Source organism: Mobula birostris, unplaced genomic scaffold (genome assembly GCF_030028105.1).
Source record: "Mobula birostris isolate sMobBir1 unplaced genomic scaffold, sMobBir1.hap1 scaffold_710, whole genome shotgun sequence".
In the NCBI taxonomy this organism is placed as follows: Eukaryota; Metazoa; Chordata; class Chondrichthyes; order Myliobatiformes; family Myliobatidae; genus Mobula; species Mobula birostris.
The window spans coordinates 68,231-90,324 of NW_027278428.1; the positions used below are offsets into that span (position 1 = coordinate 68,231).

The 22,094-nt window shown below is 45.7% G+C and overlaps 1 protein-coding gene across 4 annotated transcripts in view; it reads left to right on the forward strand.

The window, feature by feature from the left end:
* Window positions 1–22,094, forward strand: part of LOC140193685 (NACHT, LRR and PYD domains-containing protein 3-like) — a 112,996-nt gene that overhangs the window by 29,248 nt on the left and 61,654 nt on the right. The window contains exon 1 of one of the 4 annotated variants that reach the window (XM_072250846.1): window positions 6,109–6,214. The exons of 1 other annotated variant lie outside the window; for it this stretch is intronic. The gene's annotated coding sequence lies outside the window, so the exon portion shown is untranslated. Of the gene's footprint in view, window positions 1–6,108; window positions 6,215–8,240; window positions 8,544–21,592; window positions 21,737–22,094 lie in introns of those variants that run through there. 2 more of the 4 variants (XM_072250848.1, XM_072250849.1) reach the window with 2 other exon arrangements.

Consider the following 22,094-nt stretch of genomic DNA (forward strand, 5'->3'; position numbering starts at 1 on the left):
TGCAGCCTCCAGGCACATCTTCCCACCTTTATCTCTAATCGGTCCTACCTCCACTCCTGTCATCCTTTTGTTCCTCACATAATTGAAGAATGCCTTGGGGTTTTCCTTTACCCTACTCGCCAAGGCCTTCTCATGCCCCCTTCATGCTCTCTTCAGCCCCTTTTTGAGCTCCTTTCTTGCTTCCCTATATTCCTCTATAGACCCATCTGATCTTTGCTTCCTAAACCTCATGTATTCTGCCTTCTTCCATCTGACTAGATTTTCCACCTCACTTGTCACCCATGGTTCCTTCACCCTACCATTCTTTATCTTCCTCACCGGGACAAATTTATCCCTAACATCCTGCAAGAGATCTCTAAACATCGACCACATGTCCATCGTACATTTCCCTGCAAAAAATATCATCTCAATTCACACCCGCAACTTCTAGCCTCATAGCCTCATAATTTGCCCTACCAGAATTAAAAATTTTCCTGTCCTCTCTGATTCTATCCTTTTCCATGATAATGCTAAAGGCCAGGAAGCGGTGGTCACTGTCCCCCAGATGCTCACCCACTGTGAAAGGAAGCTGGCGACTAATATCAAAGAAGCTACTAAAAGTTTTTTGTTCAGTATATAAAGCGTAAAAGAGAGTTGAGGGTAGATATAAGACGAATAGAAAATGACGCCGGAAATATTGTAATCAGAGGCAAAGAGATGGCGGAGGAACTGAATGCATATTTTGCATCAGTCTTCACAGTGGAAGACATCGGCAGTATACTGGACATTTAAGAGTGCCAGGGAAGTGAAATATGTACGGTGAAAATTACGACTGAGAAGGTGCTCAGGAAGCTTAATAGTCTGAGGGTGGATAAGTCTCCTGATCCTGATGGAATGCACCCTCTGGTTCTGATGGAAGTAGCTGGAGAGATTCCAGAGACATTAACAATGATCTTTCAAGAATCGATAGATTCTGGCATTGTACCGGATGACTGGAAAATTGCAAATGTTTATCCGCTATTTACAAAAGGTGGGAGGCAGCACAAAGGAAACTGTAGACCTGTTAGCCTGACATCAGTGGTTGGGACGTTGTTGGAACCGATTGTTAGTGATGAGGTTATGGAGCACCTGGAGGCACATGACAAGATATGCCAAAGCCAGCATGGTTTCCTGAAAGGAAATTCCTTCCTGACTAACCTACTGAAACTTTTTGAAGAAATTACCAGCAGGGTGCACAAAACAGATGCAGTAGATGTGGTGTACTTGGATTTGATTTTCACAAGGTCTTTGACAAGGCCCCACACGAGGCTGCTTAGCAAGATAAGAGCCCATGGAATTACAGGGGAGTTACTAGCATGGGTGCAGCACTGGCTGATTGGCAGAGGATAAAGAGTGAGAATAAAGGGTTCTTATTCTGGCAGGCTGCCAGTTACCAGTGGAGTTCCACAGGGCTGGATATTGGGACCGCTGCTTTATACGATGTATGTCAATGATTGGGACTATGGGATGAATGGATTTGTGGCTAAATTTGCCGATGATACGAAGATAGGTGGAGGAGCAGGTAGTGTTGAGGAAACAGAGAGCCTGCAGAGAGACTTAGATAGTTTAAGGGAATGGGCAGGGAAGCGGCAAATGAAAATGGTCATGCACTCTGGTGGAAGAAATAAATGTGCAGACTATTATTTATATGGGGAGAGAATTAAAAATACAGAGATGCAAAGGGAATTGGCAGTACTTGTGCAGGATAGCCTAAAGTTTAACCTCCAGGTTGAGTTGGTGGTGAAGAAGATGAATACAATGTTGGCATACATTTCAAGAGGAATAAAATATATAAGAGCAGGGATGTGAAGTTGAGGCTCTATAAGGCACTCATGAGACCACACTTGGAGTATTGTGTGCAGTTTTGGGCTCCTTATTTTAGAAAGCATATCCTGAGTTTTGAGAGGGTTCAGAGAAGATTCATGAGAATGATTCCAGGAATGAAAGGGTTACCGTATGAGGAATGTCTGGCAGCTCTTGGGCTGAATTCCCTGGAATTCAGGAGAATGAGGAAGGGTATCATAGAAACCTTCCGAATGTTAAAAAAGGCCTGAACAGATTAGATATGGCTATGTTATTTCCCATGGTAGGGGATTCTAGGACAAGAGGACATGACTTCAGGATTGAAGGATGTCCATTTAAAGGGGAGATGTGGAAAAATTACTTTAGTCAGAGGGTGGTAAATCTGTGGAATTTGTTGCCACAAGCAGCTATGGAGGTCAGGTCATTGGGTGCATTTAAGGCAGAGGTATATAGGTTCTTAATTGGCCGGGGTGTCAAAGGGTATGGGGAGAAGGCAGGGGAGTGGAGATGACTGGAAGAATTGGATCAGCCCATGATTGAGTGGCGGAGCAGGCTCGATGGGCCAAAAGGCCTACTTCTGCTTCTACTCGTTAGATTCTGGACTAGTTCCTGAGGATCGGAGGGTGGCTAAAGTAACTCCACTTTTTAAAAAAGGAGGGAGAGAGAAACCGGGGAATTATAGACCGGTTAGCCTAACGTCGGTGGTGGGGAAACTGCTGGAGTCAGTTATCAAGGATGTGATAACAGCACATTTGGAAAGCGGTGAAATGATCGGACAAAGTCAGCATGGATTTGTGAAAGGAAAATCATGTCTGACGAATCTCATGCAATTTTTTGAGGATGTAACTAGTAGAGTGGATAGGGGAGAACCAGTGGATGTGGTACATTTGGATTTTCAGAAGGCTTTTGACAAGGTCCCACACAGGAGATTAGTGTGCAAACTTAAAGCACATGGTATTGCGGGTAAGGTATTGGTGTTGGTGGAGAGTTGGTTAGCAGACAGGAAGCAAAGAGTGGGAATAAACGGGACCTTTTCAGAATGGCAGGCGGTGACTAGTGGGGTACCGCAAGGCTCAGTGCTGGGACCTCAGTTGTTTACAATATATATTAATGACTTGGATGAGGGAATTAAATGCAGCATCTCCAAGTTTGCGGATGACACGAAGCTGGGTGGCAGTGTTAGCTGTGAGGAGGATGCTAAGAGGATGCAGGGTGACTTGGATAGGTTGGGTGAGTGGGCAAATTCATGGCAGATGCAATTTAATGTGGATAAATGTGAAGTTATCCACTTTGGTGGCAAAAATAGGAAAACAGATTATTATCTGAATGGTGGCCGATTAGGAAGAGGGGAGGTGCAACGTGACCTGGGTGTCATTATACACCAGTCATTGAAAGTGGGCATGCAGGTACAGCAGGTAGTGAAAAAGGCGAATGGTATGCTGGCATTTATAGCGAGAGGATTTGAGTACAGGAGCAGGGAGGTACTACTGCAGTTGTACAAGGCCTTGGTGAGACCACACCTGGAGTATTGTGTGCAGTTTTGGTCCCCTAATCTGAGGAAAGACATCCTTGCCATAGAGGGAGTACAAAGAAGGTTTACCAGATTGATTCCTGGGATGGCAGGACTTTCATATGAAGAAAGACTGGATGAACTGGGCTTGTACTCGTTGGAATTTAGAAGATTGAGGGGGGATCTGATTGAAACGTATAAGATCCTAAAGGGATTGTACAGGCTAGATGCAGGAAGATTGTTCCCGATGTTGGGGAAGTCCAGAACGAGGGGTCACAGTTTGAGGATAGAGGGGAAGCCTTTTAGGACCGAGATTAGGAAAAACTTCTTCACACAGAGAGTGGTGAATCTGTGGAATTCTCTGCCACAGGAAACAGTTGAGGCCAGTTCATTGGCTATATTTAAGAGGGAGTTAGATATGGCCCTTGTGGCTACGGGGGTCAGGGGGTATGGAGGGAAGGCTGGGGCGGGGTTCTGAGTTGGATGATCAGCCATGATCATAATAAATGGCGGTGCAGGCTCGAAGGGCCGAATGGCCTACTCCTGCACCTATTTTCTATGTATGTTTCTATGTATATCTTATGGTCTTATGGAATTCTTCCTTTTCTGCTGCCGTTACACTCTCTCTGATCAGCAGTGCCACACCACCACTTTTGCTTCCCTCCCTGTCTTTTCTGAAACAGCTGAAGCCTGGCACTGTAAGTAAGCATTCAAGTCTCTGTAATGGCCACAATATCATAGCTCCAAGTACTGATCCATGCTCTAAGCTCATCTGCTTTATTCATAATACTCCTCGCATTAAAATAGACACATCTCAAACCTTTGGTCTGAGCGCGTCCCTTCTCTATCACCTGCCTATCCTCCATCTCGCACTGTCTACAAGCGTTCTCTGTTTGTGAGCCAACTGCCCCTTCCTCCCGCCCTTCAGTTCACTTCCCACCCCCCAGCAATTCTAGTTCAAACTCTCCCCAATAGCCTTAGCAAACCTCCCTGCCAGGATATTGGTCCCCCTTGGGATTCAAGTGTAACCCATCCTTTTTGTGAAGGTCACGCCTGCCCCGGAAGAGGTCCCAATGATCCAGATATCTGAATCCCTGCCCCCTGCTCCAATCCCTCAGCCATGCATTTATCCTCCACCTCATTCTATTCCTATTCTCACTGTTGAGTGGCACAGGCTGTAATCCCGAGACTACAATCTGTGAGGTCCTGGTTTTCAACTTCCTTCCTAACTCCCTGTAGTCTGTTTTCAGCACCGCCTCCATTTTCCTGCCTATGGAGTTGGCACCAATATTTACCACGACCTCTGTCTGTTCACCTTTCCACTTCAGGATATCATGGATGCGAACAGAAACATCCCTGACCCTAGCACCTGGGAGGCAAACTACCATCCATGTTTCTTTCCTGCGTCCACAGAATCGCCTGTCTGACCCAGTGACTATCAAGTCCCCTGCTGCCATCCTCTTTCTTTCCCTACCCTTCTGGGCCACAGGGCCAGACCCTGTGCCAGAGGCGCGGCCACTGTTACTTCCCCCAGCTAGGCTGTTCTCCCCCACAGTACTCAAACAGGAGTACTTATTGTTAAGGAGGACAATAAGTCCTATAACCTCCAAGCTCGCCTCTTTCTCCTCATCGACCATTTTATTCCGATATCTTCCCCCACTCCTCCTCAGTAACGAAGAAGACTCTTTCCCCAAAGTGTCGACTGTTTACGCTTCTCCATACTGCTAGATGTGTTGAGTTCCTCCAGCGTTTTGTCTGTGTTGCTTTGGATTTCCAGCATCTGCAGGCTTTCTCATGTTACTGTAATAATTTATTGGGGTTTGTTGAGATTGTACCTGGAATGGGTGTAAAATCCCGCTCCCCATACTAACACGGGTTATGTAGACCAAAGAACAAACTGCCGGAGGAACTCAGTGGGTCAGGCAGCATCTGTGGAGGGAAATGGACCATCAACATTTTGGGCCGAGACCCTCCCTCTGGACTGAGAGTGAACGGGAAATAGTCAGAGAAAAGAGGTGAGGGGTGGGGATGGGGCAAGAGCTGGGGAGTGGGAGGTGGATACAGGTGAGGGGGGAGGTGGGAAGGTGGAAATAGAGACTGGGTGGGAGGTGAGTGTTGGGGCAACACGGGGCTGCAGAAGATGGAAATTTAATTCCATGAATAATTAACAAGGAGGTTAAGAGAGTATTTGTTTTAGAGATTCACCAGACTGACTCCTGGAGGACGATGAAGATCAGTGATTGTCTTCACATAAAACAGAGGTCGGCAGATGTGTGGAGACCGAATGGATCCAGGAAATAGTGATCAGGCAGGAACATGTGGCTAGGACAGGAGAACAGCCGTTCTCTTGTTGATGGTTAGAGGGGCTGAGCGGCCACCTCCTGCTGTTTCTCACTTGATGTTTCAGTGTTCCTGTCCAGTGAGGTCTCGAAGGAATGTAAATAGAAATTAATGTTAAAAAAAAATCGAAGTCATTTGAATGAAAGCTGCACATTTTTTGTTCGGGTCTGAATTGTGTATCGGACCGGGATGGGAATCGAGCTCGTAACTCTGAGAACCGGGGGAGGAGCGATGGGGACGGGGAAGATGCAGAGGGAAAAATTAAAAATGTAGCTGGTGTAAATATGGAATAATGTGTAAAATGCGGCAGGTGGGTCGGGCAGCGTGTGAGGGGCGAGGCGCAGAGTCACCGGTTCAGGTGGGAGACCCCCTCCCTCCCGTCAGGTGATCCGGTTTCTCTCTCCCATTTCAAACGCAGCATCCGAGGCCCAGCCCCCGCTCTCACAGTCTCCGGATGGGCGGTGGTTTAACTTCCGTCCTCTGTCGAAGCGGGTCGCCGGCGGGGATCACCGTCTGCGGGACAAATTGATCAAATTGCCATCGGTGAGTACTGAGATCGATCCCGAGGTGGGTGGGGGAGACCTGATGTCGGCCGGTGAGTCCCGGTAACTTCCTCGAACCGGCGGCCTTGTCCCGCTTCCGGGATGCAGTCTGCCGGGGTCGGTCCGGGTTGCGGGACCTTCACGCCGAACCGCCTGAGATGAGCCGCCGCTCAGCTAGAGAAACGGGACCCGGCCCGGTATCGGATCCAAGCTCGGCCTGGATCGGTGCCTGGGGTCGATAATTGTTTTACATATGTCCAGCGCACTGGAAGCGGCCGTTCGGCCTGGTGTGTTCTTGCAGACTGGAGGGTGAAACGGAGTAATCGCACCCTCGGGACACTGCTCCACGTGTATGAGCAGCTTCATCTTTCCCCCGTTCAGACGGGACAGTGAGATCCGGATCTCTCACGGCCTCTCGGGGGACTGGGAAATTTACTTCCATCTTCTTTGCATTGCTACGACTTACGGAAATGCTGACAGCGTTTCCCGATATCTGGCCCGGTTAATGCGAGAATTAAGGCTTGTTCATTTATCTGGGTTTCTCGGAATTGTGTACACTACGTCCAGAATTTCCAAAGGAACAACCCAGGCTGTCTAAATCTTCCACACGATTAAAATGGGGATTAAAACTTTGATGTGTGTTGCTTAAAATGGGAAATCTTTATTTTGTTTTACATATACAGAGTTGAGTGAAAATCGTTTCTTCGGTATTATCCACACAGATCAATACATTACAGCAGTACTTTGAGGTAAAACGATACCAGAGTGTAACAACTCATTCTGGTTACAGAGAAAGTGCAGTGCCGGTAGATATGTGGTGCAAGGTCAGATCGATTTAGACTGTGAGCTCCATCTCATCACGCTGGGGAACATTCAGTTCGCTTATAACAGCCGAATGGACACCGTCTCTGAGCCCAGTGCTATGTTTCTGTTTTATTTCATCTTCGCCCCTATGGGAGGGTGAGAAGTGAGAATGTCGAGGGTTGTGGGGATCTTTTGGCTGCTTTACTGAGGCAGTGGGAAGTGTAGACCGAGTCCACGGAGGGGACGTTAGTTTCTGTGATGTGCTCAGCTGTGTCCACAGTTCTCCGCTCTTAATCAGTTAAAGAAAGAGCGGTAGCCGTATGAAGATGTGAAGTACCGGGATGGGATACTTTCTGTAGAGCACTTGAGTCGGAAAGGACAAATACCACAGTTCTTATTGTTTTTTTCTGGCTTTGTTATATTGGAATCTATTATCTAGTAGTATTTGCGAATAATTCAATATCTGTGTATTGGCGGAGGACCATCAGAGATCGCCCTTGATCCCTTCTCCCACCTGCCTCCGTGTGCTCATTCCCTGCCCATCTTGTTCAACCTCTGTCCAGCCTGTATCCCACCACCTCAATGATATACAGTTCATCAGCAATCTCTTTGCTGATTGAGACTTTGTCTAAATTGTGAAGTTTTGCTTTGCACCTTTTCCAGGGGTCGTTTTTTTGATAGCTGGAACTAGCAGAGGTTTAATTGAATACAGCACATGGCAGGGTAAAAACAGCCATTTCAATTTTAGTTTCACTGTTACAAAATGGCTGCAATGTTAATCTTTGTCACAGTGAAACAAACAGTATCTGATGTTGAGTTTGTTATTTCCTTTTTCGGTTATATTTGGTGAGCCACTCCCTCCGTTTCCAGGGTAACAAACCACTAGAGCTGTAAGAAGTTTTGCAAATTTTTAACGGTATGTGGTCACTGCCCTCTCAGCGTAGAGACAGTGGCCCCAGGAGCAAGTGCAACAGAACGATAGCGGGAGCATTGATTGCATAGAATGTATTACACCAGGGTGGGAATGAAATGAGAACTAACAAATTGGGTGGGGTGGCATTTACAGTTTAGGGTGCTGCCGATATTTTCCAATAAGTTACTATCTGTGCATTAAAATGAAGAGGGAGAGAATACTACATTTGCAGGAAATTTACAGTAAGAAGAAGAAAATACTGGAAACGCTCAGCAGACAGTTCCAGTTTTGAAACTGGGTCTTCCACCATTTATCCTTTCACAGATGTAGCCTGATGTACTGAGTTCCCAGCGTTTTCTACTTTGTAATTTTACATTTTGTTCCTGCTACACTGTGGGGAAACATGGCAGCCAGCTGTGCTGGGCAAGATCCCACACAGCAACGACATAGTGATCAAATGTGCTGGTTTAGCTGCTGGAGACAAGCTGAAGTGTATCTGCATCCGGTGAACCAGCCCGAGCCCTGGCTGCGGCAGAGGGTGATTAGGTCCCAGTTCCATCTTAGTTTGTGAATCAGAAACGGCGGAAACTCCATGGCAAATCACCGGCACAAGGTATGGGTTATAATATTGGGATGGAGTCTCCGAGGATATAAACATGGCTGTATACAGTCTTCAGTCTAGATAGGTAATTCTACAGCTGGGATCAGAATTTCCTCAGTCTGCAGTGAAGCTGAAGTTTCAGGCGATTGAAATCGCTGTCTATAGTGCCCAGTTGGATGTCATGTCTGTCAGATATTTTGGAGATTATTTTTTTTAAGAGTTAACTATGGGGTTAGGTGAAGTTGGGTAGAGATGACAGACATCCCACCTCTCCCGGAAGATCTGGGAGTCTCCCGGATATCGATAGTGGCTCCCTGACGCCCGGAAATTATATACAATATCCCGGAAATAGATTTTTTTGAGAGGGAGAGCGAGCATCCTGATTGGTCTCTCTTCGTGCTAAGAGTGGTCCCCAACCACCGGGCCGTGAGGAAACGATATGAGTCAACTGCACCTTTCCTCATTTCCTGTCACGCACTGTTGAGCTTGAACGCACGCGAGGTCATTACCTGCACGTCATCCATGTCAGCGCGGGAAGAAGATCAGCTCCTCGAGCTTGCGAATGACGGCGGGCTGAAAAGTATGTTTGACATAACATCTCTGCCGGCATTCTGGATCAAAGTCAAGGCTAAATATCCAGAGATAGCCACGAAAGCACTGAAAACGTTGCTTCCATTTCCAACATCATATCGCTGCGAAGCGGAGTTTTCTGCAATGAATGCAACGAAAACTAAATTGCGGAATAGACTGGACATAAGGAACCCCCTTCGAGTATCGCTGTCTCCCATCACCCCTCGATGGGACTGTCTTGTTGCAGGGAAACAAGCCCAGGGCTCCCACTGGTTCAGCGATATTGGTGTGTTGCAATGATTTTATATGTTCATACAGGGAAAATATGTGCTGTGTGTTTAATATCCAAACGTTACTTAAAATGCTGTGATGCTATTGACTTATCACCTATATTCCGGTCGTGATTAACACCCGCCCCCCCACCCCGGTCGGCCGGTCCGCAAGAATATTGTTAATATTAAACTGGTCTGCAGTGCAAAAAATGTTGGGTCCCCTGCTAAGTAGACCTATCAGTTTTCTCTGTGGGCGGGCTTTACAGTCGACCTCAAAAATAATGACAGTGTTGCTCGCTGCACTGTTTGCAACAGTGACTTTTCTGTTGCCCAAATGACTGTAAAAGACATGTTGAGGTGAGTTTAACAGGTGTCATTCGTTCATTAACATAGCTAACCTTATTTAAACTGGTTGGCTAGCTGCTAAGGAGCTACTCTATTGATGTCCTACGTGATGAGGCCAAACTCCCTGTAGACTTGCTTAAAGTTGTAATAGAATAAACATAATATAATATAATGTGTACATATTTTAATGTCACCTTTGCTGCATATACCCAACCTGGTTTGCAGATTAGACAGAATCACTAAAGAAAGTTTTCCATACACCCTTGGAGGTCGACGGGGGAGGGGGGGGGTGGATATTGGGGTTCTGGGTGGTGGGAGTTCTACCTCCCTGAAATAGTGGTGATATCTCCCTGAAATGAGTTTTTGCAGGGTGGGATGTCTGGTGATGTTGTCCAAATCGAACAAGATCTCACAGAGCAGCTGATCTGGAAGGTTAGGCCACGTGGGATTCACGGGGAGCTTGCGAAGTGGATTCACACTGGGCTCGATGGCAGGAAGCAGAGGGTGATGATTGAAGATGAATTTAGTGAATGGTGATGAGTGGGATGTGCGTGTCAGTATTGAGTAATTCAATATTCATGCCAATAATTTGTATATGAATGTACGTAGCGTGGTTAGCAAGCTTGTGACTAAATTCGGGAGCGTGGTTGATATTGAAATAGGTTACAATGAATTTCAAAGGGATCTTGGTCAGTTATGGAGATGGGCAAGTAGTTTTCAACTTGGACAAGTGAGAGATGGTGCAATTTGGACAGTCAAGCTATGGTGGGACCAGTATAGTGAATGGGAGGACACGTAGTGTTGTTGAACAGAGCAATCTGGTATTACAAGCATACAATAGCCTGAAAGGGAACATGCAGGTATGGAAAAGAAGGCCTTAATCATGCTGGCCTTCATCAGTCAGGGCATTGAATTCTGGATTATGGACATTTGATTGGAGTCATAAAAATGGTTGGTGATGCTACACCGCATTTATTACAGGTTTGTTCACCCAATTGTAGAAAAAATATCAAGTTGGAGAGGGTGCAGAACAGATTGGTGAAAATACTGTCTGGGCTAGAGGGCTGAGTCATAGGGAGAGGTTGGCCAAGCTGGATCTTTATTCAACAGGAGAATGAGGGTGACATTGTAGAAGGTTATTAAATCAAGAGGGAGTGTACATAATGTGGTTGGTCGTGGTATTTTCCCAAGGCTCAAGATTCAAGTTTGCTCAATGCCATTCCAGGACACTGATGTAAAGGAGAACAAAATAATTGTTACTCAGGAACAAAAACACAAAAACATAAAGACCATAATAATAAAAACATAGTATATTTCATAGATTAAGACGTTAATTGTACGTCCATAAAGTAACGTTAGGCACAGGAGTATCTTTACGTATGGTGACTCAGAGGAAATGTTAAACTCGTGGTGATGGGGGTGAGGAAGGGTTGATTAGTGGTTGGAGGTGTTGATCAGTCTTAGCGCTTGAAGAAAATAACCTTTTTGGGTCTCGTGGTCCTGGCGTGGATGCCACGATGGCGGTGGGACAAACAGTCCATGAGCAGGGTGAGTTGGAGAAGGGGTACCAGAACAGGTCCCTGAGGCGCACCACTGGTCACCGACCTCCATGCAGAATTTGATCCTTCTGCAGCCGCTCTTTGCCTTCCGTGGGCAAGCCAGTTCTGGATCCACAAAGCAATGTCCCCTTGAATCCCATGCCTCATTACTTCCTCAATAACCCTTGCATGGGGTACCTTCTCAAATGCCTTGTTGAAATCCATATACACTACATCTACGACTCTGCCTTCATCAATGTGTTTAGTCACGTCCTCAAAACATTCAATCAGGCTCGTAAGGCACGACCTGCCCTTGACAAAGCCACGCTGACTATTTCTGATCATATTCTGCCTCTCAGGATCTTTTCCATCAACTTACCAGCCACTGAATTAAGAGCATTTATGAGCATTTGGAGAGACATAATGTGATTAGGGATAGTCAGGATGGCTTTGTCAAGGGCAGGTCGTGCCTTAGGAATGATTGAATTCTTTGAGGATGTAACCAAGGTTGATGAAGGTAGAGCAGTGGATGTAGTGTATAAGGATTTCTGTAAGGCATCTGCTAAGGTTCCCCATGCGAAGTTCATTCAGAAAGTAGTGAGGTATGTGATCCAAGGAGACCTTGCTTTGTGGATCCAGGATTGGCTTGCCCACAGAAAGCAACGTTTGGTTGTAGATGATTCTGCATGGAGGTCGGTGACCAGTGGTGTCCCGCAGGGATCTGTTCCTGGACCCCTCTTTTTTTTGATTTTTATAAATGTCCTGGATGAAGAAGTAGAAGTTTGGGTTAATATGTTTGCTGATGACGCAAAGTTTGCGAGTGTTTTGGATATTCTGGAGGGTTGTCAGTGTTTAAAGCGGGACATTGATAGGATGTAGAACTGGGCTGAGGTTGAGTTCAACCCAGATAAGTGTGAGGTTGTTCATTTTGGTAGGTCAAACTTGAAGATGGAATATAATATAAATGGAAAGACTCTCAGCAGTGTGGAAGATCTGAGAGATCTTGGGGTCTGTGTCGATAGGACACTCAAAGCTGCTGCGCTGGTTGACGGTGTTGTTAAGAAGGTGTTTGGTGTGTTGGCATTCATCAACCGTGGGACTGAGTTCAAGACCTATCAGATAATGTTGCGGCTATTTAAGACCTTGTTCAGACTCCACTTGGAGTACTGTGTTCAGTTCTGGTCACCTCACTACAGGAGGAATGTGGATACTATAGAGATAGTGCAAGGATGTTGCCTGGATTGGAGAGTGTACCTCATGAAAATAGTTTGAGTGAACTTGGCCTTTTGTTCTTGGAGCGATGGAGGATGAGAGGTGACCTGGTAGAAGTGTTTAAGGTAATGTGGAGCATTGATCTTGTGGATAGTCAGAGGCTTTGTCCCAGGGCTGAAATGGTTAACACAAGAGGGCACAGTTTTAAGGTGCTTGGAAATAGGTACCGAGGGGATGTCAGGGGTAAGTTTTTCACACACAGAGTGGGGAGTGCGTGGAATGGGCTGCCGGCGGTGGTGGTGGAAGCGGATACAATAGGGTCTTTTAAGAGCCTCTTAGATATACATGGAGCTTAGTAAAATAGAGGGCGATATGCTGGGGAAATTCTAGTGAGTTTCTGGAGTAGGTTACGTGGACAGCACAACATTGTGGGCCGCAGAAACTGCAGTGTGCTGTAAATATCTATGCTCTATATTCTATGTTCCCCTTAAATATTTAAATTTTCACCCTAAATCCATGACCTCACCCAAGCTGAGGGGCAAAAGTCTATATGCATTCACCCTTTTCATACCACCCTACTTGTGTGTACCTCTAGCAGGGGTTCCCAAACTTTATGACATGGACCCCTTCTATTACCGTGGGGTCCTAGGATCTCTCCTCATTCTCCTGTACTTCAAACAATCAATTTCTTACCTGTTCAACCTACGTTTGTAACTCTGTTCCTTAAATACCAGCAACATCTGTGTCTGCCAGGGTTCCTGCAGCCTTTACGCTAGTCTGCCACAAGGTCCGAGGGACACGTTGTCAGACCCTGGGGATTTATCCATCCTAATTCACCTCAAGACAGCAAACACCTGCTGTGTAATCCGTATTCAATCCATGACTTGATTAACTATCATATATACGCACAGAGAAACCATTAAAGATCTCTCCCATCTCTTTCAGCTCCAAGACTAGATGAGCACACTGATCTTCAGGAGATATTTTGTGGCAGTTACTGGGGCAGTAAGGAAACCAAAGGTTTTCTCAATAGATTATCTTGCCACCTAATTGTCTGTTATTCATGGAAATGTGCTCATTACAGTTGTTGTTTTCAAGGTTCACAACAGTGATTCGGGAATGAAAAGTTTTATGTATGAGGGGCATTTGGTGTCTCTGGGCCTGTTCTCAATGGAGGGGTGGTGACTCTGGGAACAGGAACCTCAATGAAATCCTGAGGTCCGGATAGATTGGATGGGGACAAGGTGTTTTCAACAGTGGGGGAGTCCAGGATCTGAAGTCACGATCTTAATCCATCCAATTGTATCTGGGGACCTTCCCTTCCATCATTCTGTCTGGTAGCAGGGTCTGAATTGCACCTGTATCAATGCCTGGGGTTGATCGTAGTTATAAGTTATTTGCACATACAAGATTATGGTGGAATTTTTAACCATTTAATTGGACAAAGAATGAAACTTCATGATTATCACCAGAATGTATTGTGTGATGTCCTTTGTAGATATCCCATAGTGGACATTTGGAACTGACAGGCCGCATCCAACAACGTGGTTTGATTTTGGAACAGCTTCTGCACTGCTGGAAGTTCTGTAGAGATGGAAATACCAACAGATTTACTGGATGCACCTCGAGACAGGGTTAAAACAGTCACTGGAATTTTAGCTTCCACATTACAAAATGACTGAGGGTTCAGTGTTCATCTTTGTCATCATGAAACTCAGAGCATGTGAGGTTGAGTTCCTTATTTCCAATTTTCAGTTAGTTCTGCTGAGCCACTTCCGCCATCACCAGGGTAACAGCCCACCAGAGCTGCAAAGAGTGTTGAACATTTTTATCACTCTCTGTCTGGTCACTGCCCCTCAGCGGAGAGACTGTGACCTCAGGAGCCGGTGTGGATGCAAGGATTCTTTGGGCATTTACTGTACAGAATATATGATGCCTGTGTTAGTATGAACAGACCACAAATAGTTTCAACGTTACAAAATGGCCACTGTGATAACCTTTGTCACGAAGAAATTTGCTGTAGTTAAAGCTGAGTCTGTTATTTTTTTCAGTCATTTCTGGAGAGTAGCATTCTCTGTTGCCAGAGTAGCAGCACACAGGATCTGCAGGGAGGGGTGCAGATTTTTATCGCTGTCTAGTCACTTCCCCTCATTGAGAGTTAGTGGCCTTGGGAGCAGATGGAACGGGTTGATCGTGGGGTGGGGAGGTTGTTGTGAGCACGGACTGTATCGGCTGTATTATCCCTATGTTGTAATGAAGAGCAAGCTAATGAATGTGGGCATTACAATTGTGCAACTTTGTTCGGGCCATCACAAACATCTTGTAATCAGTCAATAGTTGAGCATCACTTAAAGTAAAAAGAGAAAATGCAGGAAACGTTCAGCAGATCGGGGAGCATCTTGGACAGTCCCAGTTCTGATATATTGGGTCTTCCACAGTTTCTCTTTCCACACATCCGATCTGATGTACCGAGTTCCCAGCACTTTAATTTCAATTTTATATTAGAAGTGTTTCATTCCTGTTAGCCCTCGTGACGGCCAGTTGTGCTGGGCAAGATTTCATTTAACAATGATCATGATACAATGTGTTCAGTTTAGCTGCTGGAGACGATGTGAAATGTATCCCTGCCTGCTGGTGACCCGCGCCCAGGTTTTCCAGACCGATCTCTGCCCAGTCAGAGGATCATCAGGTTCCCGTTCTACCACAGGTTGATGCAGGAGTGTGAGTTTTTGAGCTCAGAATGGCTGAAACACCGCAGCATATTACCAGTTACAGGGAGTCCTGGGAAAATTGGTGCTTGGACTATTATCCTGGAATGTAGTCTCCGGGCATATGGAACTGTCAGTATCTGGGATTTGGCCCAGGTCAGTACTTCCACAGATGGGGCTGGATGTTTCTCCTTCCACAACAGATCAGAAGTCTCGGGCAGCTGGACATTGGTTGTGGGGCAATCGCTGATTACACCACTGGCTGAGAAATGTGGGGACGATGTGCAAAGATTCCGGTGTCGGTGAGTGGTAGATGTAGCTGTGTGACCCTGTGAGGTTGGGTCCTGGGATATCACAGTTTTAAATCCAAGTGCGATGGACCCGGGGATCAAGCTGCCTAGGTTTCTGAAGTGTTGAGCCAGTATTTCTGTTCTGGGCTCAGATGTTTGTTTCTGGAGTTCCTTTGGAAGCAATGACTGCTATACTGAGAAGATCATGAGTTATCATCCCATCCCTCACAGTGAGAGGCTTTGAGTAAATGGGCTGTTCTGTGTTTGCAACAGTAGAAATAGACCCGTGAGTTTGGTGTTCAATCTCCCCCCTCACTGTCACCTGTCTGTCAGTCAGTGGAAATCGGACAGAAACTCAAGATGCTGGAAATCCGCACTGAAAACGAGACATGGTTGAAGCCCTTCTGATGAACGGTTGTGAACCCAAATCGCGAACTTTGTTCCTCTGAAAATGGGCCTGTGCACAGGCGCTTGTTTTGTGATACTCAGTGGAAGAGTAAAGAAACCACAGTTTTCCCCTGTAAATTATCCTGGTACCATTTTCCCTGTTATTCCTGGAAATGTGTTTAGTACAATTGTTGCTCACATGGTTCACAAGAGTAATCCCAGGAATGAGAGGGTTTATGTACGACAAGCATTTGATGACTCTGGGCCTGTACTCTATAGAGTTCAGAAGTATAGAGGTGGACGGGATCTTATTTAAACCTACTGAATGCCGAACAGCCTGGATACAGTGGACATGGGGATGATATTTCCATCAGATGGCGAGTCTGGGGTCTGAGAGGACAGCCTCCGAATAAAGAAGTTTCCCTTTAAAACTGAGGTGAGAGAAACTTCTTCAGCCAAAGAGTGGTCGATCTGTGGATTTTGTTAAAACAGATGGTGGTTGAGGCTGTCACTGGGAATATTTATGGCAGAGGTTAATATATTATCAACCGCTAAGCAGGAATCATTTTTTGTTAGACAGAACTACTGGAGGATTAATTGAATACAGCACGAGGCATGGTTAAAAACTGCCTTTACAATTTTAGTTTCACCATTACAAAATGGCTGCAGTGTTAACCTTTCTCATAATGAAACTCACAGCATACAATGTTGAGTTCGTTATTTCCTGTCAGTTATTTTTGGCGAGCCACTTCCTCCGTTTCCAGGGTAACAGTCCGCCAGAGCTGCAAGAAGTGCTGCACATTTTAACACCATGTGGTCACTGGCTCTCAGCGTTGAGTACAGTGGCCTCGGGAGCAAATGTAACAGAATGATCGTGGGAGGAAAGGATGCTGTGAGCATTAACTGTATGGGATGTATTACACCAGGGTCAGAATGAACTGAGAACGAACGAACTGATGGGGGTGGGGTGACATTTACACTGTTTGGGGTGTTGCTGACACTTTGCAATCAGTTACTATCTGTGCATTAAAATGAAGAGGGGAAAAAATCTCCAGTAGCAGGAAATTAAAAGCAAGAAGGAGAAAATACAGGAAATGCTCAGCAGATTGCAGCGTCTTGGACAGTCTAATTCTGTAACTGGGTCTTCCACCATTTCTCCTTTCACAGAAGTAGCCTGATGTACTGAGTTCCCAGCATTTTCTATTTTATAATTTTACATTTTGTCCCTGCTACACTGTGGGGAAACATGGCAGCCAACTGTGCTGGGCAAGATCCCACACAGCGATAAGATAGTGATCAAAAGTGCTTCATTGAGCTGCTGGAGACAAGCTGAAATTCCAAACAGCAGAAGAAGACAGCGGAAAGAAAATTGTAGACCAGTTAGCCTGACCTCAGTGTTTGGGAAAATGTTAGAGTCAATTGTTAAGGATGATGTGATGGAGTACTTGGTGACACAGAACAAGATAGTATATAGTGAGCACGGTTTCCTTCAGGGAAAATCCTGCCAGTCAAACCTGTTGGAATTCTTTGAGGAGATTACAAGTAGGATAGACAAAGGGGATGCAGTGGATGTTGTATATCTGGACTTTCAGAAGGCCTTTGACAAGGTGCCACACATGAGCCTGCTCACCAAGTTAGGAGCCCGTGGTATTACAGGAATGTTACTGACATGGTTAGAGCATTGGCTGATTGGTAGGAGGCAGCGAGTGAGAATAAAATGATCATTTTCTGGTTGGCTGCCAGTGACCAGTGGTGTTCTGCAGGGGCGGTGTTGGGACCACTTCTATTTATGCTGTATATAAATGATTTAGATAATGGTATAGATCAGAGTCAGAATCAGGTTTATTATCACCGACATGTGATGTGAAATTTGTTAACTCAGCAGCAGCAACATTCAATGCAATACACAATCTAGCAGGGGAAATGTAATAAATAAAATAATAATATTAAATAAACAAGTATTACAATTACAGCCAACATATATTGAAAAGAATTTTTTAATGTGCAAAAACAGAAATACTGTAAAAAGTGAGGTAGTATTGAAAGCTTCATTGTCCATTTAGAAATTGGATATAAAAAATATCATTTTGAACCTATGTAACGTCTGGCTAAAAGAATAATTGGGACTAAATAGGAATTTTTGAACTGAAGTAAACTCTGTCTTCAGCGGTTAGCTAAGACAGGCTCATTACTGGTTCTCTGCGGCTTGCAGAGAGAGACACTGCGAGCTGATAACATTATACATTGTACCCTCATTTGAGTAATATATGGGAGTACTCATTGATAACAACTGGAATGAATACCCATCTGTAACTAAGTCAGGGCCAAGTAAAGGGAATAACTGAAAAGGACTGGACAGCGCATCCATCTGTCATTAAGCCTTGATTTAGTGAACTCTTTTATCTAAGTAATTAAGTTTTGCACTAACAGATTTGGTGGGCGTACCAGTTCAAATAACATGCAATAGTAATGTATGGGGCTTACTATGTATAAATATATGGCTGTAACTTGACTATGTGGGCCCACTTGTCAGACGGTGTCAGTGCTTACGTGCCTTCCCTTTGACAACTGGGTCTCAATCTCCCACAGGAGAATGTACAATAAACTGTGGTGACGATAAGAAGCTGGTCTCCCGAGTTTTATTCAGATTCAATGTTAACATTTGGCATCACGAACAGGATCCCAGTATAGGGAGAGTCAAGCAGACGGGCTGAGTTAGTGTCTGGACCACTCTGAGGACTGTGGAGACCGACGGGGCGCCCAATAGGTATTTTACCTTTTGTCGCCTTCAGCGCCGGAGTCTGGAGCGGAGGCTCCGGAGTTCAAATCCAAGTCGGGCCACCCCCCGAGCACGCTTTCCATCTGTGCTGGGTTGAGCTTCAAGCTAGCCCCTCGGCCTCGTAAAAAGAAAAATCAAGGGTTGAGTCAGGAGCGTTCATATCGTGACCCGGTTAATCCGAAAGGAGACTAATCCTGACACCAAACGCCGGACAAAAGTGGCTGACTGTCTGGTGCGACACGCATAAAAACAAAAGCTGTTAGTTGTTCCTCTAACTCCCATGGACTCTTGGGTGGTCTATAGGATAGACTCATTAACATGTTCAAACAATTTTTATTTCTCCAGTCTACCCATAAAACCTCAGCAGATGAGTTCTCCCATCTGTCCTTACGGCACTGACATTTTCCCTGAAAATGAAGCCCCCCCCAACCCCTGTTTCCCGAGTGAACAAAGAAGCAAAAATCCACTTAAGAACTCCTCTGTCTTTTTTGCCTCCATGTGTACATTGCCATTCTGATCATCCAGACGATCAGTTGTGTCCCATGCAATCCGTTTGCTTTTAAAATATCGGTATAGTCCCTCATCCTGTCTGCTAGGACAACCTTATGCCACCCTATAGCCTTCTGAGTTTCTTTCCTCAATGTTATCTTGCATTTCCTCGACTCCAGAAGTACCTCATTTTTCCCCCTACCTGCCTACATCTGTTATGCACCCAGTTTTTTTCTATACCAGGGCCTCAATATCTCTTGGACCTGGAGGCTGGTGGGGTGGTTTGAGAGCTCTCCATCGCATCTCTCCCATTTCACACACATCTGCTCTCACCCCATCCTCCTGCCACCCCACTAGGAATAGGGTTCCCCTGTCCTCACCTACCACCCCACCAGCCAAGAGGGGATGCTGACCCCGTTTCCTGCTCCCACCATGTCAAAGCAGAACAAACCTCAAAGTAAATGTCCTGCTTTTTGAATTATTTCCATTTCCCTTCGAGGGAAGTTGGGGGCGTTTGAGTAGTGTCTCCTGTGTCTGATGTCTGATGAATCGCTGAGGGGTAGGAGGTGACCACTCGGCCTGTCGGTTTGATGCTGGTTCCCCAGGGAGCGAGTGATCCAGCAGAAGGAGGAGGGAGAGGGAATTAACTGAGAGGATAAACATGTTGTGAGGGGTTGGATAGGATGGAGTCTGGGAGGTTGTTTGTCCCGGTGGTGGATCAAGGAGCAGGTTGGGGGAAGGAGCCCATTGACAGTGGGGAAGGGACATGAGGGGCTCGTCTGTGAAAATGTCTGAGCCCACGCTGGTGGCGAGCAGAGATATTCACCACTTTGGGGGGCAAACACTGGCAGACTGTTGAGCTGCAAGTGGGGCCAATGGTCCAGGCAAAGTGGAGATAGGCATGGTGTTGGGCAAGGATGGACCGGTGTGGGGTCTTACTGAATGACAAGACAGGCTGGAGGGACTGAGCAGCCTGCTCCCGTTCCTGTGTTTAAAGAGAAGGATTTACCAGACCCTTCTTGGGTCTGCAGGATGTCCCAGTGGGTGTAGTAGGGACCAGTGCTTGGAGCCCAGTTTTTCCCAAACTGTGTCAACAATTTGGCTGAGGGACCAAATTCAACATTTCCAAGTCTGCTCTTGAAAAAAATGTATATTCACACATTGTTGATGACACAATATATATATTTATGATTTTTGACACAACATATATATTTGTATATTGTTAATGACATAAAACTTGTATTTCTATAGTGATAATGAGACAGAATTGTATAACGTATGTTCCGTGTGTTGTCTGAATATACTTGCCTGTGATGCTGCTACAAGTCAGTGTTTCTCTGTACCTGTACCTTCCCGTCCTTGTGCACTTGGCAATAAATTCAGCAGGACATGAGAAAACTCAGTGAGATTTGATTTGTGTCGATGATCTTGGCACCTCGGTAGGTCAAATATATAGAGATAATAACACTGTTAAGTACAAGCCCCGTAAGAGTGTTGACGAGCAGAGGGATCTTGGAGTCCCAAATTCATCGCTCCCTCAAAGTGGCTACACAGATTGACAGGGTGGTTAAGAAGGCAAATGGCTTGGTTGTCTTTGTTAGTCAAGATATTGCATTCAAAATTCAAGAAGTTATGTTGCAGCTTCATAAAACTCGAGTTAGGCCACATCTGGAATATTTCATACATTCTGGTCGCCTCATTCCAGGAAAGATGTCAATGGCCCTGGAGAGGAGGGTGCAGAAGAGGTTTAGCAGGATATTGCCTGGATTCGAGGGCATGAGCTGTAACGAGAGGTTGGACAAACTTTGGTTGTTTTCTCTGGAGCGGCACAGACTGGGGTGAGACGATGGAGTTTTATAAGTTTATGAGGGGCATAGATAGAGTAGACAGACAATTTTTTTTTTAATCCTGGTTAGCAATGTCTAATACAAGGTGCCATGCATTTAGGGTGAGAGGGGTTTGCTGGAATGTGCTGCCTGGGCTGACGGTTCTGGCAGATACATTGGGGACTTTTCAGAGATATTTACATCAGCACATGAATGTGAGGAAAATGGAAGGATGTGGACATTGTTCTGGCAGATGGAATTAGTTTAGTTGGCAACTTGATTCAATGAATAGTTTGAGCACAACAATGTGGGCCGAAGGGCCTGTTCCTGTGCTGTACTGTTCTATGTTCTGTGTTTGTTGTCGAGAGGTTTCGGGGTAACAGAGGCAAAAGGAGTGAGTGGGAACAACAGGTCAGCTGGAGCCCGATGTGGAAAATGTGAGATCACCCACTTCAGCAGGAGAAACAGAAACACAGAGTGTGTTTAAATGGAGAGTTTAAGTGCAGTGGGTAGAGAGGGGGCTGAAAGGTACATTGTATTTATTGTAAGTTATTGGGTATGAGAGTGAAATGACAGTAACAATTATTTGTGTTTTGTTGAGACTGTACCTGGAATATGGTGTAAAATCCCGCTCCCCACACTAACACGGGTCACACAGACCAAAGAACAAACTGCCGGAGGAACTCAGTGGGTCGGGCAGCATCTGTGGAGGGAAATGGGCCGTCAACATTTCGGGCCGAGACCCTCCCTCTGGACTGAGAGTGGACGGGAAATAGTCCGAGAAAAGAGGTGAGGGGTGGGGATGGGGCAAGAGCTGGGGAGTGAGAGGTGGATCCAGGTGAGGGGGAGGTGGGAAGGTGGAAATAGTGACGGGGTGGGAGGTGAGTGTTTGGGGCAACACGGGGCTGCAGAAGATGGAAATTAATTCCATAGAGGATTAACAAAGAGGTTAGAGAGTATTTGTTATAGAGAGTGCAATGGAGATTCACCAGACTGATCCCTGGGGTGGTGGGGTCATCATATGAAGAAAGATCAAATGCGATAACCCTTTCATTTAGAGAATCGAGGACTGAGAGGTGAACACATTGAAATGCACAACATCATTACCGGCTGAACCAGGGATCCCAGTCTCTGAAAAAGGGGATGG